Source organism: Eptatretus burgeri, chromosome 8 (genome assembly GCF_056783735.1).
Source record: "Eptatretus burgeri isolate ZD-2024b chromosome 8, Ebu_testis_v1, whole genome shotgun sequence".
NCBI classification, from domain to species: Eukaryota; Metazoa; Chordata; class Myxini; order Myxiniformes; family Myxinidae; genus Eptatretus; species Eptatretus burgeri.
The window spans coordinates 38,147,987-38,167,301 of NC_140968.1; the positions used below are offsets into that span (position 1 = coordinate 38,147,987).

The following is a 19,315-nucleotide window of genomic DNA, read 5'->3' on the forward strand; positions in this document are numbered from 1 at the left end:
TTCTTCAGTGGCACATGTCTTATTACATTTCTGTATATAATCTGGGACCATTTTGAGCATTTAAAAATAATAAACAATTATCAAACAGTTCTGCACATCTTCATAAGACATTCTGATGCATTGCTTTCAAGTTGATATGCTATTGTTAGGTAAATGTCACAGGCAGTTGCACAGGAACTGCAACATTTGGCAATTACATAATCAGGCTTTAGTTTTTCCTTGTCGCTCTGAGGCATTTAATTCTACAAGGCCAAAATTTTTACATCCAGGTATAATGCAGCGGTTCATTCCCAATATGTACTCGTGGTGATGACGAGTAAACCTCATCGACTGAACATCACAGGTTACAATGTCAACATATCAAAAAAGGTTGCTCGTAGCTCTTGATTATAATTAAAAGAAAAATTTTACCTTTGAAACTCCATTAACTTTACTACATCTGACAAGCACAGTGTTACTTTGTGAAACGTCTCAAAATACATGTCACAAACTAGAATGGGACTCGGTAGAGCGCAAACCTCCACCAGGCTGAACAGATTACATGTTGTATCCCATTAATCGACTGAATCTGCATCTGGACCTTAAATATAATCGAATCAGCTTGTTCTTGTCACCTATCCAAATCATGCACCAGGTTTTCTCATAACCCATCCAAAACTTTTTGAAATATTGTGCTGTACTGTATGTATATAGTTTTCAGCCCTGTCTCTCAATTATGCAGAATCACTTTGTATATTAAAAAATTATAGTGTCCTGATCTGGGATTTTCACCGAAATCTAATACATTCGTCCTTGGCACACACGCAACCTGTCCACCAAGTTTTGTCCGAATCCGTCTAATTTTTTGAGATATCCTGCTCACAAACACAAACAGGGGTGAATACATCACCTCCTTTCACCTTCGGTGGCTGCGGTAAAAATAGTAAGTCGAGCGGTCTATGGCTCTCCATCCCAAACAATCACACTTCCCACCGAAAGCAAAGTTGAAAGATGACATAAAGTTCCACCAGGAATGACCCAATATCAAATTTTGAGTTGAAATTTCTCCCCCCCGTTTTGACCCCTGTGACCCAAGGTCCCCACCCCCTGCGGCCTGAACCTGGTGTCAAATCCAAAAAATCGTTACATATAGTGCCTTCAGAAGCTATTCACACCCCTTGACTTTTTCACATTTTATTGTGTTCCAGCCTGAATTTAAAATGGATAAAATTGCATTTTTTTGTTTTTGTCACTGATCGACACGTAATGTTAAAGTGGATCTTTTCTTTTTAACCTCCGCCATCGAAGATGGACGGAGGTTACTGTTTTCACCCCTCTGTTTGTTTGTTTGCTTGTGAACAGTATGACGGAAAAACTCCTGGACGGATTTCGACGAAACTTGGTGGGGGGATTAGGTCTGGTCCAAGGATCATGCCATTAGATTTTGGACTTGGTCCAAAGTCCAATATGGCCGCTATGGTGGGCATTTTGAAAAAAATATTAGATTTTTTGTTTTTGCATTTCTACATGTTTTAAGTGATTTCCAACCCCAAAAAAAAATTGTTAGAGAAAAAAAATATTTGCAACTTTTTTTCAAAAAAATTGATTTTATTTGAAAAATATTTGAATTTTTTTGCATTTCTACATGTTTTAAGTGATTTCCAACCACCCCCCCCCCAAAAAAAAATTTGTTAAATAAAAAAAACTTTTGCAACTTTTTTTTCAAAAAAATTTCGATTTTATTTTTTGGCATTTCTGCATGCGCGTCAATCTAGTTTAGTTTATTCAATCGTGGTTCAGTCGGGTCTGATCCGTTTTGACCTACAATGAATAGGATATCAGGTTCAAGGATGAAATACTATTTTTCCGCCCGCTTAAAACCACAACGAAAGCAAAGGACATTTTTGAAGAGGTGTCTTCAGTCTTTGATCAAGTTGGGCTGTCATGGGTTGATCTGAAAGGCTGTACGCCAGATGGTGCTCCAGCTATGTTGGGGTGCAGATCAGGTTTCCAATCGCTTGCGAAGGCAGTTGCTCCTGAAGTGCGCGGCCCACACTGTACGATCCACCGCCACGCACTCGCAGCCAAGGCGCTCCCCAAGCCATTGACTGACGTTCTCTCAACCATGATCAAAATTGTGAAGCATGTGAAGTCCCAGGCTCTCGATTCGCGACTTTTCAAGAAACTTTGCGAGGATTTCGACTCCGACCATAAAGTTCTCTTATTCCACACTGAGGTGAGATGGTTATCCCGTGGAAATATGGTGGAGCGCGTGTTTGAACTGCGAGCTGAGCTTCGTGAATTCTTCGAAAACGATGGAAAACCAAAGACTCGATTTTGTCGCGGCTTTGAACGACCCCGACTGGGCATTGCACCTGGCTTATTTGGTCGACATTTTCTCTCAGTTAAACACCCTGAACAAGTCTCTTCAGGGGACTGGCGCGACTATCATTGACTTCATAGACAAGGTCAAGGGATTTCAGGAAAAACTCCGTCTGTGGAAGAAGAATGTTGGAGCGGGAGTGATGGTCATGTTTTCTTGCACGGCCGATATTCTTCAGAAGCGTGAAAAGAATCCCCCAAGGGAGTTCATACAACTGGTAAAAAATCACCTCGCTTATTTGGATAAGGAATTTAATTCCTATTTTCCGGATCTCAAGGAACTGGATCTGAAAATGATTCGCAACCCATTTCGCATGAATGCATTGGATTTGCCACCTGGAACAGGACTGCAGGAAAGCTTGATTGATCTCCAGAACGACTCCACAGCCCGAGATCAGTTTGACGAGATTAATCTTGCGGACTTCTGGTGTGGAATGTTGGGGTCTTACCCTAAGCTCGCTGCCCTGGCTGTTCATTCGCTCATAGTATTCCCATCTACATGGCTGTGTGAAGCTGGGTTCTCGTCAGTCGTTATTCTAAAAACAAAACAAAGATCCCTTCTGGATGTTGAACATGATGTTCGATGCGCTTTATCCAAAACAAAGCCTGACATCGACCTGCTTGTGAGCAAGAAGCAGGCTCAACCATCCCATTGACTGGACATTTTACACAATCAAATAGGTACTTACTGTATCATTCTTTTGTTCAATGTCATAGTTGTGAATTGTTAGTATTGTTTAACTCCCCATTGTCATATCTGTATCGCAAATAAACACTATTTTAGATGAATTTTGGTACAGTGGTACTCGGTGGGACCACGAACATGTGAAATGGTACCCCAGTAAGAAAAAGGTTGGGGACCCCTGGGATAGAGGGAAGCATGAAGGGAGCCAAATACAGGCAAATCCTTGAGGAGAACCTGCTTCAGAGTGCAAAAGACCTAAGACTGGTGAAGATTTACATTCCAACAGGCCATTGACCGCAAGCATACAGCCAAAGCAACAATGGGATGGCTTCAGAACAAGAACATGAATGTCCTTGAGTGGACGAGCCAAAGCCCAGACTTGAATCCCATTAAGAACCTGTAGAAACACTTGAAGATTGCTGTTCCCTGATGCTCCCCACCCAGTTTGACAGAGCTTGGGCAAATCTGCAAGGAAGAATAGGAGAAACTCCTCAAATCCAGATGTGAAAAGCTATTACAGACATACCCAAGAGTACTCGAAGCTGTAATCACTGCCAAGGGTGTTTCTGCAAAGTATGGACTCAGGGGGTTTAATACTTATGTAAATTAGATATTTCTGAACTTCATTTTCAATAAATTGGTAAAAATTTTGAAAAACATGTTTTGACTTTGCCATTATTGGGTATTTTGTGTTGATCAGTGAAAAAAAAAAACCTCAATCTAATCCATTTTAAATTCAGGCTGTAACACAACAAAATGTGATACTTTCTGAAGGCACTGTATTTCATGAGTTCGCCAATGTTGATTTCGTACATACGAGGTCCGTCTAAAAAGTAACGGGACTGAGCCTGCTGTGTGCTCCAATTACACAACTTGAATGAACGGGTTGCGTCAGTCTTTCGCAACATTCCAGCAATGTATATATATGATTGGTGACGGTTGACTGTGCTCATTGTGCGATTTTTTTTTTTTTTTTTTTTTTTTTTTTTTTTTTACAGGTCGTGCTTTACACGTTGTCTAGTCTGAGTCGTCGCGCTATGACTCGTAAGTTGAGTGCCAATCTGAAGTTTCTTGCCAAGCTTGGCAAAACACCTTCCGAATCCTTCGCAATGCTGCAGCAATTCTACGGGGAAGAAACGATGTCATGTACACATGCATTTAAATGGCACAAGAGGTTCAAAGAGGGGCGGGAGTAGGTTGAAGACGATCCACGGTCTGGAAGACCTTCAACGAGCAGAGCGGCGGACAACATCGAGCGTGTGAAGCAGATGGTGCGCGCAGATCGTCGACTCACGGTGCGGATGATTGCTGCGGAACTTTCCATCAACAATGACTGTCTGGAGCATCATCACTGAAAATCTCGAAATGCGCAAGGTGTGCACAAAGATGGTCCCCAAGCTGTTGTCAGAGGACCAGAAACAACAGAGTCACTGTCTGTCAAGACATTATCGAGCGCCTCAAAGACGATCCAGACCTGCTCGGGAGAGTCATTACTGGTAATGAATCATGGATATTCGAATACGATCCCGAGACCAAATGGCTGAGTCATCAGTGGAAAAAAGTCCGGCATCACCAAGACCAAAGAAAGCAAGGATGTCGAAGTCGAAGGTCAAGGTGATGCTCACTGCTTTTTTTGACAAGGGCATCGTCCACTTCGAGTTTCTACCACAGGGTCAAAGAGTGAATCAATATGTTACAAGGAGATCCTCCGGCACCTCATGAGATCAGTCCGGGACAAGAGGAGGGATCTGTTGGAGAACAACGTCTGGGTGCTCCACCATGACAACGCCCCTGCTCACAGTGCCCTGAGCATCCGACAGTTTCTGGCGGAGATGAATGTGCCAACTCTGGAGCAACCCCCGTATTCGAGATTTGGCCCCTTGTGATTTTTTTCCTCTTCCCAAAGCTCAAGGGGGTGATCAAGGGGACCCAATTTCCTGATATGGAGGCCATCAAAAGGGCCGTGACGACGGAGCTCTGGAGGATTCCAGAAGAAACCTTCCGGAGGTGCATTAAAGCATGGAAGAAGAGGATGGACAAATGTGTGAGACTGGAGGGAAACTATTTTGAAGGGGACAGGCTGTGATTTCAATATTTGTTTTGGAATAAAATTTTTGTGAAGTCAGTCCCGTTACTTTTTAGACGAACCTCGTGTACAAAGTTTATTTTAAAAATGGTTGAAAATGTGCCCGTAATTGCATTTTTAGTACTTAACCTTTTGACCTCGCCCCAGGCAGCGGGGCCAAAACAATGCTGCTCTTGCACCTTCTTTCCATGTCGTGATCATAATTATTAAGTTTGGTTAATTTTTGCCCAACCGTTTCGGAAGAGATAGTGTGACGGATGGACAAGCCAATTACAAAAGTGTGGGGATAATAACCAAGCATGCCTTACTGGTTGTCATGTGCCATATCTGCTGAAGCATTCAGTTAAACTGTAGTGCTAATATAGATTTTATAAATGATGTGGGAATGACAACAAGATACATTCACAGGAATCAAGTCAGTCACCATTTTCACTCCTTGGTCGCACACCTCCCGAATCAGTTAAACTTTGCCTTTTCTCTGTATTATCTTCAAGGTAGGGTCCAACCACCATCTTGTTTTCTCACTTATTGACCCCGAAGCTTTTTCTATTTTTCACTCACCCATTCCCCTCTGCGAACCTGTGACGTTTTCGATTTGCTGTCCCTTGTCTGCCTATCATTGTACTCTGTCTGTCTGTGTTCTTATTTATCTCTGCTTCTCATCTGCCTGTTCCTCTTTGGTCTGTTTTAAAGATGTTGACCCCTTTCATTCGACATGCAAGACAATCCATAGTGCAGAAAGTGCTCTCTTCAAAGTGAAAAACAATGTGATGACTGCTCTCGACTCGAACCAAATAACACTGCTCGTACTATTGTCCCTGTCAGCAGCGTTCGATACAATCGATTCAGGTGTCAGCGATGTCGCACTTGACTGGTTGAAGTGTCATCTTGCCGATTGGTCAACCAATGTCGACATTGGCAGCGAAACCTCAGATGTTACTCAAGTTAGTACAACATTGTCACAGGGTTCTGTGTTGGGACCACTTGGCTACTCTTGTGTACACACTGCCTGTAGGAGACACAGCTCGTTACCATCAGGGATGTTAACACACATAAGCTGATGATACACAACTCTATCACTTGATCCCAAAATTCCTGATGACTGAAATTGAGCACGAGACATGAAGTGCATAGCTAATGTGTCGAGTGCTGAATTTCGATGACATATCATCTTCGATGATGAGCAATCGATTGAAAAGAAGAAGAAAAACAAAATTCCCTATAGGTTCCCACGACGACTTGAAGAATCTCCCAGACACTGTTCGTCCAATAGGAAACGCACCTCCGTAGTATTTCACAAATATAATTTATTGACTGGGATGCTTGCCACCATGCTGTTCGCAGCCGAGTACTCTCATGCTTGGACTACTCTCACTTGTTTCGCATGGTCACCTCGGGAGACTCCAAAGCCTTCAGTGCTGGGCAGCTCATCTTATGTACTGGATAAACCGAAGACATGATTCCACTCCCCTGATTTTACCAGTTACCCATCTCTCAAATAACACGTTATAAAATCTTATGACGTGTGTAAAACATTCCATAATCCATGACTGGATTGAAGAGTTGCCTCCATCATCATATCCCTACCAGACTCAACCTCCGTTCCAATTCAGAACCATTTTCTCTGACGTATCCGAAGACCCGGACCAAAGCTGGAGAAAGAATGTTCACTGTGACTGCTGCGAATGAGTGGAATTGCATACCTTCTATCATTTCAGATCAGTAAATTCAACTGAACAATTTAAAAAGCTTATCAAAACTTATTTTCTTTTGAAATGAACATTAATATCATTAGCGTTGTGATTTAGTTATACTAAAAATAGTGTATTTAAAATGCAGATTTTATTATTATTACAGGCCATTAAGTTACCCTATACACAAAATTTTCTCATGATAGGGGTCTTCAAAACGATTGAGTATGTGTTGTCTATCCCAAAAGGGTATTCAACCTTGGTGTGAAGGACTTAGTCGTGTTTCTTCTTCTTCTTCTTGCGTATGACGGCTTGGCATCCAGGTTGCTATCATTTTGTTGGGGTGTGACTACACCGCTGATGCTGTGCCACAGTACCTTGGAAGGATGACAGGCTGAGTCAACTCCACTTGGTGTTAATTCAGCAACCAACGAGGCTCGAACTCAGGACCATGTCCTGATTGAAAAACAACAGTGATGGTCAGAAGTCATGCCATACTTCATTTCAATAGACATTAGAAGACATTCCATTTCTTGTGTATTTTGCTTTGTTTATATGCAACCAGAGTAGGTTTTAGAGTTTGAGGTTATTTATTAGCCTCATGCTTTCCTAAAGAGTCGACGTTAGTGAGTGTGTGTGTTTGTCTGCATGCAGATATACTTAAATATAGATAGTTCTCATTCTCAGATCTCATGTAATCTGTATATCCTGGTGCACTGGGTTTCAGATTTACTGCAATCTATATACCCCAGTGAGGCTCTGCATTGTTAAATGCTCTGTCTTATTCAACTTGGATTATTATGATAATACGTGTTACCTGACAAGGAACCTCAATGAAAGAGAAGGCCAGTAGGCCCGTGAAGCCTGTGCAATGATTGCCAACCTATGGTTGTTTGTCCGTGCTCTATCCTTTTAAAATGGAGCGTTAAGCAAGGAAGAAGCACGTACCATTTTTGTAATCTTTGGTTAAAACCACTGACCTCCCAGACTGAGAGCGGACTCTGATCATTATGCCACAGAGTTTGTTAAATGTTGCAATTATTGATTTGGTGTTAGGTGTAGAACTGATACATTTGGTGTACAATAATTCTTTTTTTTTTAATTGAAGCAAATTTGTCTGTAACTGTTACATGTGGAAGCTAAGTTGAAAACAGAATAACAGGTTACTGGAAATCTCCCAAAGAATGCTGAATGAACAGTGTCCATCACGGTTAGCTTGAATCTGTGGAAATAAGTGTGCCAATGTTCTGGGTCTGGTGTCCGTAATGCTCGAACCATTTGATCTTTCACTTGTCCACGAGACATATTTTTGAAACATAGTGCCCCCCCCACACCTCCCTTTCTCCCTCCATTTGGTTGCATGCACTCGTGCACAGTTTTCAAATTGCATTTTGCTCTTACCACATTAATTTGCAAACTCGGTCTAAAAATGGTGGCAAATGCTCTCTGGCACACCTTTTGTACGTCAAAAATACAGGTGTGTGCACACGCACGCAACTTGAACAATCGTGTTCAGGAGGACAACTGGTGTGCCTTTTAACTCGGGACTTTTAATGAAATAAACAAGAATATTGTATCTGGATTGTTTCTTCAGTCAGTATCCCTTGTGAGTGCCAAATGCTGCGTTGCGTCCAAAAAAAATTTGAATGTTGACCTTTTTTCATTGATCATAAAATTAGTTGTTTCATAGTTGTTATTGAACTGTGAAAACTCTACATGTAATTTTGAATAATTTAATGACCATTCAATGTGTGTGATGCAACCGCCGATTACAAGTTATCATTTTAAAAGATTTATCTTATTCTCACATTGTGCACAAAGTGAAATGGTGGGGGGTGAGTGGGAGGAATCTCAGCTTTCTCAAACTTGATTCCTGATGCCATGATGTGCTGACTTCACACTGGAAAAGTTTAAAGACTTGAACTGCAGCTGTGGCTGCGGAATGCACTTATAATCACTACCCACCACCCCCTTTGTAACAATGTACATTATCCCTTAGGAAAAACACATTCATAACGTATATTTGAGGTTGCTGGTAAACATGACATGCTTTTACACAATAATTAATTATTAAACCGTAATTGTGTACGACTTAAGCCTGGTGTTGGCACAGTGGTTAGGGCAGTGGCTTGGGACCCAAGAGGTCCTGAGTTCAAGCCCCGTTGGGACACTGAATTAATATATGTATGTATATGTATATGTATATATATATATAATGTGTATATATATATATATATATATATATATATATATATATATATATTATAATATAATATAATATAATATATATATATATATATATATATATTTAAAACCAAGTCGAAAACACCAGGGGGTTGACTCAGCCTGCCATCCTCCTGAGGTCGGCGAAATGAGCACCAGTTGTAATGGGCCCGGTGTATGCCCCGGTTAGAATAGGTGTACCATATCCCTGTGTGTCGTAAGAGGCAACCAGGGTTGCGTCAGGAAGGGCATCCGGCGTAAAAACCTATGCCAAATCATTATGCGGACAACAAAACGAATTTCCATACCGGATCGGTCGAGGCCCGGGTTACCAACGACCGCCACCGGTACTGGTGGTCAGCAGGGTACCAGTGGAAATTGTGCTACTGCTGGGCGAAGGAGGAGAATGAAATGGGGAAGGCGAGTCCGGAGGCAGTGGGAGAGGGGGAAGGGTAGAAGTGTGGAGGTGAGAGTTGGAACTCTGAATGTTGGGACGATGACTGGCAAAGGGCGAGAGTTGGCTGATGTGATGGAGAGAAGAAAGGTGGACATACTGTGTGTACAAGAGACCAAGTGGATGGGGAGTAAGGCGAGGAGCATTGGAGGTGGTTTCAAACTGTTCTACCATGGTGTGGATGGGAGGAGAAATGGTGTCGGGATAATCCTGAAGGAAGATCATGTCAAGAGGGTATTGGAGGTGAGGAGAGTGTCTGACCGAGTGATGAGTGTGAAGTTGGAAATTGAAGGGGTGATGATGAATGTCATCAGTGGATATGCCCCACATATGGGGTGTGAGATGGAATATAAAGAAGATTTCTTGAGTGAGTTAGATGAAGTGGTGGAGAGTGTACTGACGTGGATTTCTGTCCTCGAACCGCGTCGTGATCGAAAGGATTCTTGATTGTTGAGGGATCTTGACCTCCTCGAGGATTCAACGTCTAGCCGACTCAGTGTTGCATGTATCGGGATAAAATAAACCACAGAAGTCCAGTAATAATCAATGTCCACAAGGAGTTCTTTCTTCTGTACCATTTATTTGCTCTCTCCCTGATCATTCTCCCCCTCCCCATATATCCATTCCATTTTATAAGCAGAGAGGCCTTTGATCGCAAAAACAGAATGCACAGCTTATCAGCCCGGTCACCTTGTACTTTCAGAAACCCAAGCAATGTCCAAAGTGTCAAAGAAAGACAAGATTATAAGTAGGTGGTAGGCCTTAACAACTAAATAGTAGAACAGTAGAGGAAAAACACAAACACTTTGACCTACTCAGACTGAGGCAAAGGTTTCTTGTCTAGAGAGTAATAATTTCCCCCAACACTCCCCCCTTGTTGCCTAATAAGGCAACACTAGTTAAGTTTAACGATATATATTTTCTCTTCACTTGAAACTGCATTCTCTCTTGCGTTTGAGTGTACACATTTTCTTGTGTAGTCACATCCTCCCTTTTCCCTATCGTAGAGCTCAGTCCCTTAGCCTTTCCTGTCCCGCAAGCCAGGTGGCTTCATGTGGTTGTACAGCTTCGGACCTGGTTGAGGTTCCGGTAGGCCCCTAGGCCGATTGAAGATAAGGCTACCCGTTGGGCTGCACAGCTGATTTTCGACAACCTATTTCGGGAACAAAGCAGATGAGCAAGAGTGGATTTGACAATTCCCGTGAATATTGAACACATTCATTTGCGCTACTTATGGATTTCCAAGTTCAGGTTCTATCTCAAAAGAGTCGTAGGACTCAGTGTCAAAACCAGGGTATGAGGGTGGTGCTTGGGCCACCATCACCTTTTTAGCAAGTATTCCTCTTTAGACAAGAAACAATCAATGCCGGCATTGTAATTGTTGCACATCTAACAAGCACCACTACAATGATGATCCACAATAACCCAACGGAAATCCAATGCAATAGGGTAGTTCCCCAGCCTCCAAAAATCCCTTCAAACCAGGAATAAAGCCCATCTTTCGTAAAATAATTGTGATACTTGGCTCCTTCTTGCTTAATCTTGTCAGCTATGTTCGTGATTTTCTCCGAGTTATCAGGGATATAAGTACAACACTCAGAGTTAATTACAGCACACGTTCCTCCTTGAGCTGCGAGAATGAGGTCGAGCGCAACTCGGTTTTGCATTGAAACTGCACGTGGGGCGACGACCTCCGAGTTGATATCAACCATGCCGAGAGCAGTTTTATTTGCCAATAATTCAAGCGAAGCAGCTAACTCTGCCAATCCCACAGACGTTTGTCCAACACCGTAGTGAGGGATTAAAATCATGAAGAACAGTTCAGTTGACGTGAAACCCCGTTTACCCCGTTTCAAATGCTCAAAAGGTGACTTAGATAACAGGCGCATATGTGGCAAAATGAATGACAAGAAACAGGATCCACTCCAATTAACTGGAAGCCATGGGTATGCTCGATTTCCACACACGAAATAGGTATTATTTAAAGCGACTTGTGGTCCCATCGTGTGATTTTCATAAACATAATGACTGCATTCAGAATTCCCTAATCTTCTTTCTCCCCATGCCTCTTGTACCAAGCATAGTTCGGGTTTTTCTGTTGCCCGTTCAACCATAAAATGTGGAGGCATTTTACTTAAATTAAAATTTGGCCAAAACCAGTTACTGAAATTTCGTTGTCGGAGGCAATTTCCATTTCCATTGGTAACGATGTGGTCGTCAAGGTTATTATCTTGTTTATCCCAGTTTCTTTCCTTTGCCCAGTACCCACACCATTCACTCAGATTGAATGGTATGGCCAGAAGCGGTATCCCAGTAACTGCTGAATGAGGTATCTTAGTACAAACCCAGCAATTGGTTTTATTAAAAGCTTTCGCGTGTTTACGAGAAAGAGCCAGATAAGTGTTTATTCCATGTGGTGAACCCACTTTGCTCGTTAAGCTTCTTCGGTCTCTGAATGCCCTAGGCTTAGTTTGGTGGGTAGTCTGATAGGCCCATCTCCAAAGAACATGCAAATAATGTTGATTACAGACAGTACTTATCGGATTAACAGGCCAAGTACACATTGTACAACTTGCATTTAGTAGTACAAATAATCCTGCAATGGAAAGAATCATTAAAGTTATCAGGAAGCAATGTTCTCCTCGGGTTCTTTTCTGCCGTGTGCCAGTTTGCAGTGTGTGGCATGGATCCATGTTGCTCTTCCTTTACACTTCACAGCTGTATGGGTAGTTAGCAGTATTTGAAATGGCCCACACCAACGTGCCTGAAGAGAGTTCTTCCGTTTGTAAATTTTCACATAAACAAAGTCTCCGGGTTTGAAGTTGTGATGATCAGATGTGGCTGGTTCTGGCAGAGCTTGTTTCACCTGTGCATAAAAAGTTCTTACAGCATGATTCAGAGAGACACAGAACGTAAGCAACGTGTCGTCCATTTGCTGCACGTTCATGTCTTTTATAGTCAAAGGAGGTGAGTTCGGTAATCTCATTGGTCTTCCCATCAGAATCTCATGCGGAGATAAGCCAGTGTTTCGATTTGCGGTAGATCTCATAGTCATGAGAGCAATTGGCAGAGCATCTGGCCATTTTAATCCAGTTTGTTCACAAATCTTGGCCAGTTTATTCTTCAGGAATCCATTTTGCCTCTCTACTGCCCCCGCAGATTGCGGACGATGCGGGCAGTCGAAATGTTGCTTTATTTGCAATACGCGACATAATTCTTTCACCACTTCGGCTGTGAAATGAGTACCTTGGTCACTGGAGATCCTACAAGGTATTCCAAACCTACAGATGAAATCCTTCATCAACAGTTTAACCACAGTAATGGCATCTGCTTTCCGACAAGGGTAAGCCTCAACCCATTTGGTGAACAAATCGACGATGACTAACGCAAATTCAAAACCGCAGCATTTTGGTAACTGGACAAAATCCATCTGGATATGAACAAAAGGTCCGAATGGAATTGGATGACCCCCTGGGGCCATCTCCCCCCCCTTTGCTGGGTTATGTTTTTGGCAAATATGACATGTCTTACAATACTGTTCTGCAATTGGACTAAACCCCGGGGCGAACCACTGTCTCCCAATTAAAGCACTCATGCCGCCTTTGCTAGTATGCCCGGCCCCATGTGCCAATCGGGCGAGCCAAGGTAATAGAGCTCTTGGTGCCACCACACGACCATCAGATGATCTCCATAATTTGGATTCATTATCGAATTCACATCCAGCCAGTATCCACAAATCTCGTTCTTTAGCACTGACAGCTGTCTGCAAAGTGTTTATATCGTCAATGGTCGGTGTTGCCTCTTGTCTCAATACACATTGTGATATTAAAAGAGCTCTGGTGTGGGCAGCAGATTTTGCAGCTGCATCTGCCCTGGCATTTCCCCGTGAGACGTCATCAGATCTCCCAGTGTGGGCGTCACATTTTACCACTGCAATTTGGTGAGGCAGAAGTATTGCTTCCAGTAGATTCGCAATCCATGTTCCATTCCTTACTTGTGTACCTGATGACGTTATAAAACCCCTTTCGCGCCAGAGTGCTCCGAATTCGTGTACAGCACCAAAGGCATAGCCGGAGTCAGTGTAGATTGTCACTATTTGGCCTTTGGCTAAATGGCATGCACGAGTGAGGGCGAACAGTTCTGCCTGCTGCGCGGAACAGCTCTCAGCCAATCTCCCGCTTTCGATTACTTCGTGATCAGAGCAAACGGCGTAGCCTGTTAATAAACATCCATCAGGTGCACGCGATGATGAGCCGTCGACATATAGAACCAATTCAGAATTTTGGATTGGTGTGTCTTTCAAGTCAGGACGGGGTTGACACGTGTGGGCGATTATCTCTTCACAATTGTGAGGATCACCATCTTGTACTCCTGGCAACAAACTAGCAGGATTCAGCGGTGCGCATCTCCTAATCGTAATGTTCGTGGGTGCTGTGAGTGAGAGTTCGTATGTTGTTGCTCTTGAAGCCGACAAATGTTGTGTTTTCGTTTTTAACAATACAGCTGTCACTGCATGCGGTACCAGGAGAATCAAAGTGTTTCCCGCGACGAGCGCTCCGGTCGCCTGCACCGCGAGCGAAGCGGCTGCTACTGCCTTGAGACAAGGGGGGAATCCTTGCGCTACCGGATCCAATTTAGTACTATAATATGCAACAGGCCGTAATTTATTCCCGTGCTTCTGTGTCAGCACAGATTGTGCGAATCCCTGTCTCTCACATGCATACAAATGGAAAGGTTTTTCATAGTTTGGTAAACCCAGAGCGGGAGCCGAAGAAAGAGCCTGTTTTAACGTTACAAAAGCCTTGTCTGCATTTTGTGTCCATGCAAGTGGGCTGGGCGCGTTTGCCGAACCAATGTCCACCAGGGGGCGCACTAAGGCCGCATAATCTGGTATCCACTGTCTGCAATAGCCGGTCACTCCGAGGAAAGACCTCATCTGTTTAGCAGTAGTTGGCTTGGGCAGGTTTAATATTGCCGCTATACGTTCAGGGAGATGCGTCTTGTGTCTCCCTTCAGAATATGTCCCAAATATTTAACTTCTTCTTGGCAAAATTGCAATTTAGCTCTCGATGCTTTGTGTCCTTTCCTGGCTAAGGCCCTCAACAATGTCAATGTATCTCGTTCGCATGCGTCTTTTGACGCTGAACAGATCAGCAGGTCGTCAACATATTGAATCAGTGTGGACCCACAAGGGAAAACTACATCATCCAAGTCGTCTTTGAGGGCCCTCGAGAATAATGTTGGACTTTCACAATAACCCTGGGGCAATACAGTCCAAGTGTATTGCTTTCCCTGGTAGGTGAATGCAAACAGAAACTGTACTTCTTGGGCTATTGGTATACTAAAAAAAGCTGAACAAAGATCCACAACACTAAAATAGGTAGTGTTATTTGGGATGCTTGATAGAATGGTAGTTGGATTTGCAATTACAGGAAAAGCTGGAATTACCGATCATTCACTGCCCTCAAATCCTGTACGAATCTCCACGTTGGTTTCCCAGGTTTTCTCACAGGTAGGATCGGTGTATTACATTGACTAACAGTGGGAATAATTATCCCTTGTTTCAATAGTGCTTCCACGACAGGAGCAATTCCTACCTCTGCTTCTGGAGACAAAGGGTATTGCGGTTTTCGAGGCAGTTTCTTTTTTGGATCTATAGTGATCTTGATTGGATTCATACTTTTAATTTGGCCGACATCGTTGGCATGTGTTGCCCACAGACAAGTCGGGACTTGTTCGAGTATTTCAGGTAATTTTCCTGACCCATTTAATTCTGAGAGATCGACCACCTCAAACACAGCTTTTGCTGATCCTTGACATTCTGTCCAACAGAATCCCTGTTCCCCGATCTTCCAAAGTCCGTTTACTTGGCTCGATTCCATCAAAGTCGCTTGTGATGCTTTTTCAAAGAGGTTACCATGTGACCAATGTCCGTTTCTTGGTAACCTTCTGCAATCACTAAAGTAACGTGTGGTGTAACACTGGACGGTTGGTTCCACAATTTTAATTGTTCCTGCGTCAGATGCACCTCCAGGCCAATTCCTTGCTTCCCAATCCAAATTGTTCCCAACACTAAGTCAAAGGTCTGGTGTAATTTCGAGAGTGTTTCACTCGCATAGACGTTATCTTTTCCCTTGATGTTGCAATCTGCAATGCAATGTAGTCGAGTCTGTAAGTACCGTCTGTCCATGCCGTGTTTACTCACCCAATCGAGCACCTCGGGTACGTTTCTCTCCAAATGTGATAAATATTCCTGCAAATGGTTAAATGCTTCACAATTAATCACAGTCCATTGATATACAAGATTTTCTGTATTTTCCTGTAATAAATTCATCATAGTTATGTGTGATTCGTGAGGCATTTCTAAATATACACCATCAGGGGTACACTTAATTGAACAATTCAGCTTGCATAACAGATCTCTCCCCAACAGATTAATTGGTGTATCAGTTGCCATCAAAAATGCATGGTTTGCAGACAATGGTCCAATTTCCACCCGGAGCTGCTCTGTCAGTGGAATCGTACTAGCAACTCCCGACATTCCCACTACTTTTACTCGTTCTCGCGATAACGGGGCGTCTGGGAAATCACTCCTTCTGAGCGCAGATTTGGTCGCTCCTGTGTCGACTAAGAAAGGAATCTCTTGGCCTTCAATTTTCAAAGTCAATTTCGGTTCGTCACATGGTTTCAAAGTCAGGAAGGGTAACTCAGACGAAGTCGCTTCTTTTCTTTGTCATAAAACGAATGGGTTTTGGGTTTGAAATGAACCTTGAGATGGAGGAGGAAGAAATGAGGGTGGAGGAGGAGGGAACGAGGCTGGAGGAGGAGGAGGAGGGAATTCGGTTTGAGGTGCAGTGGGTTGAAATGAACCAGCTTGCTCAAACTGTGTTCCCCATCTTTCCTGTTGTCTATAATATGGATTTTCATTCACTGGAGGCGTGGAGTGTCTGCGAGTTTCATCTCTGTATTGTGCCGCTGGTCTCTGTTCTACCGGTTCATACGAACTATAAGTTCGACTGTTTCTACGATTTCGGCATTCATTAGCCCAGTGCCCTTGTTTTCCGCATGTATAACAGAAATCTCTGCGCTGGTCTCTGTATTTTGGTCTCTGACGGTAATTGGTTTGCCCTCGGTTTTGTGAATTATATCTCACATTCCTTTCCCCGGGGCATTCACCTTGACCTTGAACCTGGGATAGCATTAATGTTGATTCGTTTTCCTCGTCAGAACGATGTTTCAACAATGAATTACAATGCGTTACATATTCCATCAAGTCTTTCACTTCCTTTAATTCCCAACCAATACATACTCGCTTTATCTCATTTTGTAATTTGGCCGTCAAACCATTAAGGTAGACATGAGCAAATGGTACCCCCTCTTCTTTCAGTCCAGAGTGACATTGGTATACACCCCGAAAACGCTCTAAGAACTCCAATGGGTCCTCGCCAGCGCGTTGCCTGCACACCTGTATTTTTGCCCAGTCGGTCTTAAGTGTTACCACCTCTGTGACAGCGTCAATGAGGGTGTCAATATGTTCTTTGAGCTCCTCCCTGTCTCCAGGAGCTTCATCTGGCCATTCAGCGACCTGTTTCAATTGTCGGAGTAACCCTTCTGGTACCACTAATTTTAATAATATTTCCATGTCCATATATGTTGGCTGATGGCATGCCACCACCACGCGTAGTTCCGCCTGGAATTTTTTGGGTTCTCCCGTATCTTCGGCATCTCATTTACGATGGCTTTTAATTCAGAGCCCCACGGACGATATATTGCTTGTACCTCCCTTGCACCTGGGTAATCTCGCAATGGAAACGCGCCAATGAGTGCCTCATCATCTCCGTCCTTCGCGGTCTCCGGCATTATTTTTTTGATCGAGTTTGTATTTTACCCTTGTCAGCAAGAGGAACTTTATTTTTGCTTTGTGTTCTTGTTTCTTTCTTAATTACTCGCCTGGCTCCCCGTTGAGCCTCTCCTTGCCCTGTGGCATCATCTCCCTCTGTCTCTCCCGCTTCTTCGTCCTCGAGCGGTTGTGCTATCGGAACTGTGCACTCTGGCCATGTATCTGAGTCTTCTTCTTCATCCTCAAATCTGACAGCCACTGCTCGCTGTCTCTTGGTTTTATTTTCAAGTCTCACCGGCATTTGCTTCGTTAATTGGTCTAGCTGACCCTTCAGGTTTAACAACCGTGCCTTTTCGTCTCTGTCATGACATTCCTTCATCCAATTTATATAAACGCTCCAGTTCACCTGCTTCTGGACCTTTTTGTCACTATTTTTCACTTCCAGTACTTTTCTTAAATTGTCTAAACACTCGTGATCGAACGTTCCATTCTCAGGGAAGGGTAATCGACTATTTTTGGTCCAATTGCACCATTTCCCCATGTCTCTCACAGCTTCAGGCCCATACTTATCAAACATAATTCTTGCACATGTACCTCTCCGTGGTTTTTGAATACAATTTTCCTCGGTATACCCATTTTCCTTCCTTTTACAATTTCTATTTCCCATCTCTAAAATCACACAAATCACAACCGCTAAATTCACTCTAAAATCACAGAATAAAATAAATCGCACCCTCGGAGAACCCCCCCTGCTTACCTTCCCTAGGGCAGCCAATCAGAAGCAACCAACGTGCCTGTACGTGACCCCATTCGTGAGCATTCCCGCCCAACCGGGGACCTCTTGATTGCAGGGAAGAGGGGGTACCCAAGGATGAAAGAGTGGTGATTGGAGCAGATTTCAATGGACATGTTGGGGAAGGTAATAAAGAGGATGAGGAGGTGATGGGGAGGTACGGTCTCAACAAGAGAAATGTGGAAGGGCAAATGGTGGTAGAGTTTGCAAAAAGAATGGAAATGGCAGTGGTAAACACGTATTTCAAGAAGAAGGAGGAACACAGGGTGACATACAAGAGTGGAGGAAAGTGCACACAGGTGGATTACATCTTAAGTAGGAGATGCAACCTGAAAGAGATTAGTGACTGTAAGGTTGTGGCAGGGGAGAGTGTAGCTCGACAGCATCGATTGGTGGTCTGTAGGATGACTTTAGAGGTGAGGTTGAGGAAGAGAGTGAGGGCTGAACCAAGGACCAGATGGTGGAAGCTGAAGGAGGAAGACTGTTGCGTGAAATTTAGGGAGGAGGTGAGACAGGCGTTGGATGGTGGTAAAGATGTGTGGGATGATTGGGCAACGACAGTAGAAGTTGTGAGGGAGATAGCTAGGAAGGTACTTGGTGTGACATCTGGACAGAGGAAGGAAGATAAAGAGACTTGGTGGTGGAATGAGGAAGTACAGGAAAGTATAAGGAAGAAGGGGTTGGCGAAAAAGAAGTGGGATAGTCAGAGAGATGAAGAAAGTCGGCAGGAGTACAAGGAGTGGCGTCGAAAAGCAAAAAGAGAGGTGGCAAAGGCCAAGGAAAAGGCATATGACGAGCGGTATGAGAAGTTGGATACAAAAGAAGGGGAAAAGGATTTATACCGATTGGCAAGACAGAGGGACCGAGCTGGGAAGGATGTGCTGCAGGTTAGGGTGATAAAGGATGCAAATGGGAATGTGCTGACGAGCGAGGAGAGTGTGTTGAGAAGGTGGATGGAGTACTTTGAGGAGCTGATGAATGAAGAAAATGAGAGAGAGAGAAGGTTGGAAGAGGTGGAGATAGTGAATCTGGAAGTGGGGTGGATCAGTAAGGATGAAGTGAGGACTGCTATGAAGAAGATGAAAAGTGGAAAGGCGGTTGGCCCAGATGGTATACCAGTGGAGGCATGGAAGTGCTTAGGAGAGATGGCAGTGGGGTTGTTAACCAGATTGTTTAATAAAG

General features: G+C 43.5%; 1 protein-coding gene across 3 annotated transcripts in view; it reads left to right on the forward strand.

Annotated features, from left to right (window-relative positions):
- LOC147021559 (mitogen-activated protein kinase kinase kinase 2-like) overlaps positions 1 to 19,315 on the forward strand; it is a 50,806-nt gene that overhangs the window by 4,808 nt on the left and 26,683 nt on the right. For 2 of the 3 annotated variants that reach the window (XR_015061348.1, XM_085893730.1), the window contains exon 1: positions 7,179 to 7,302. The exons of the other annotated variant lie outside the window; for it this stretch is intronic. The gene's annotated coding sequence lies outside the window, so the exon portion shown is untranslated. Of the gene's footprint in view, positions 1 to 7,178; positions 7,303 to 19,315 lie in introns of those variants that run through there. 3 annotated transcript variants of the gene reach the window in all.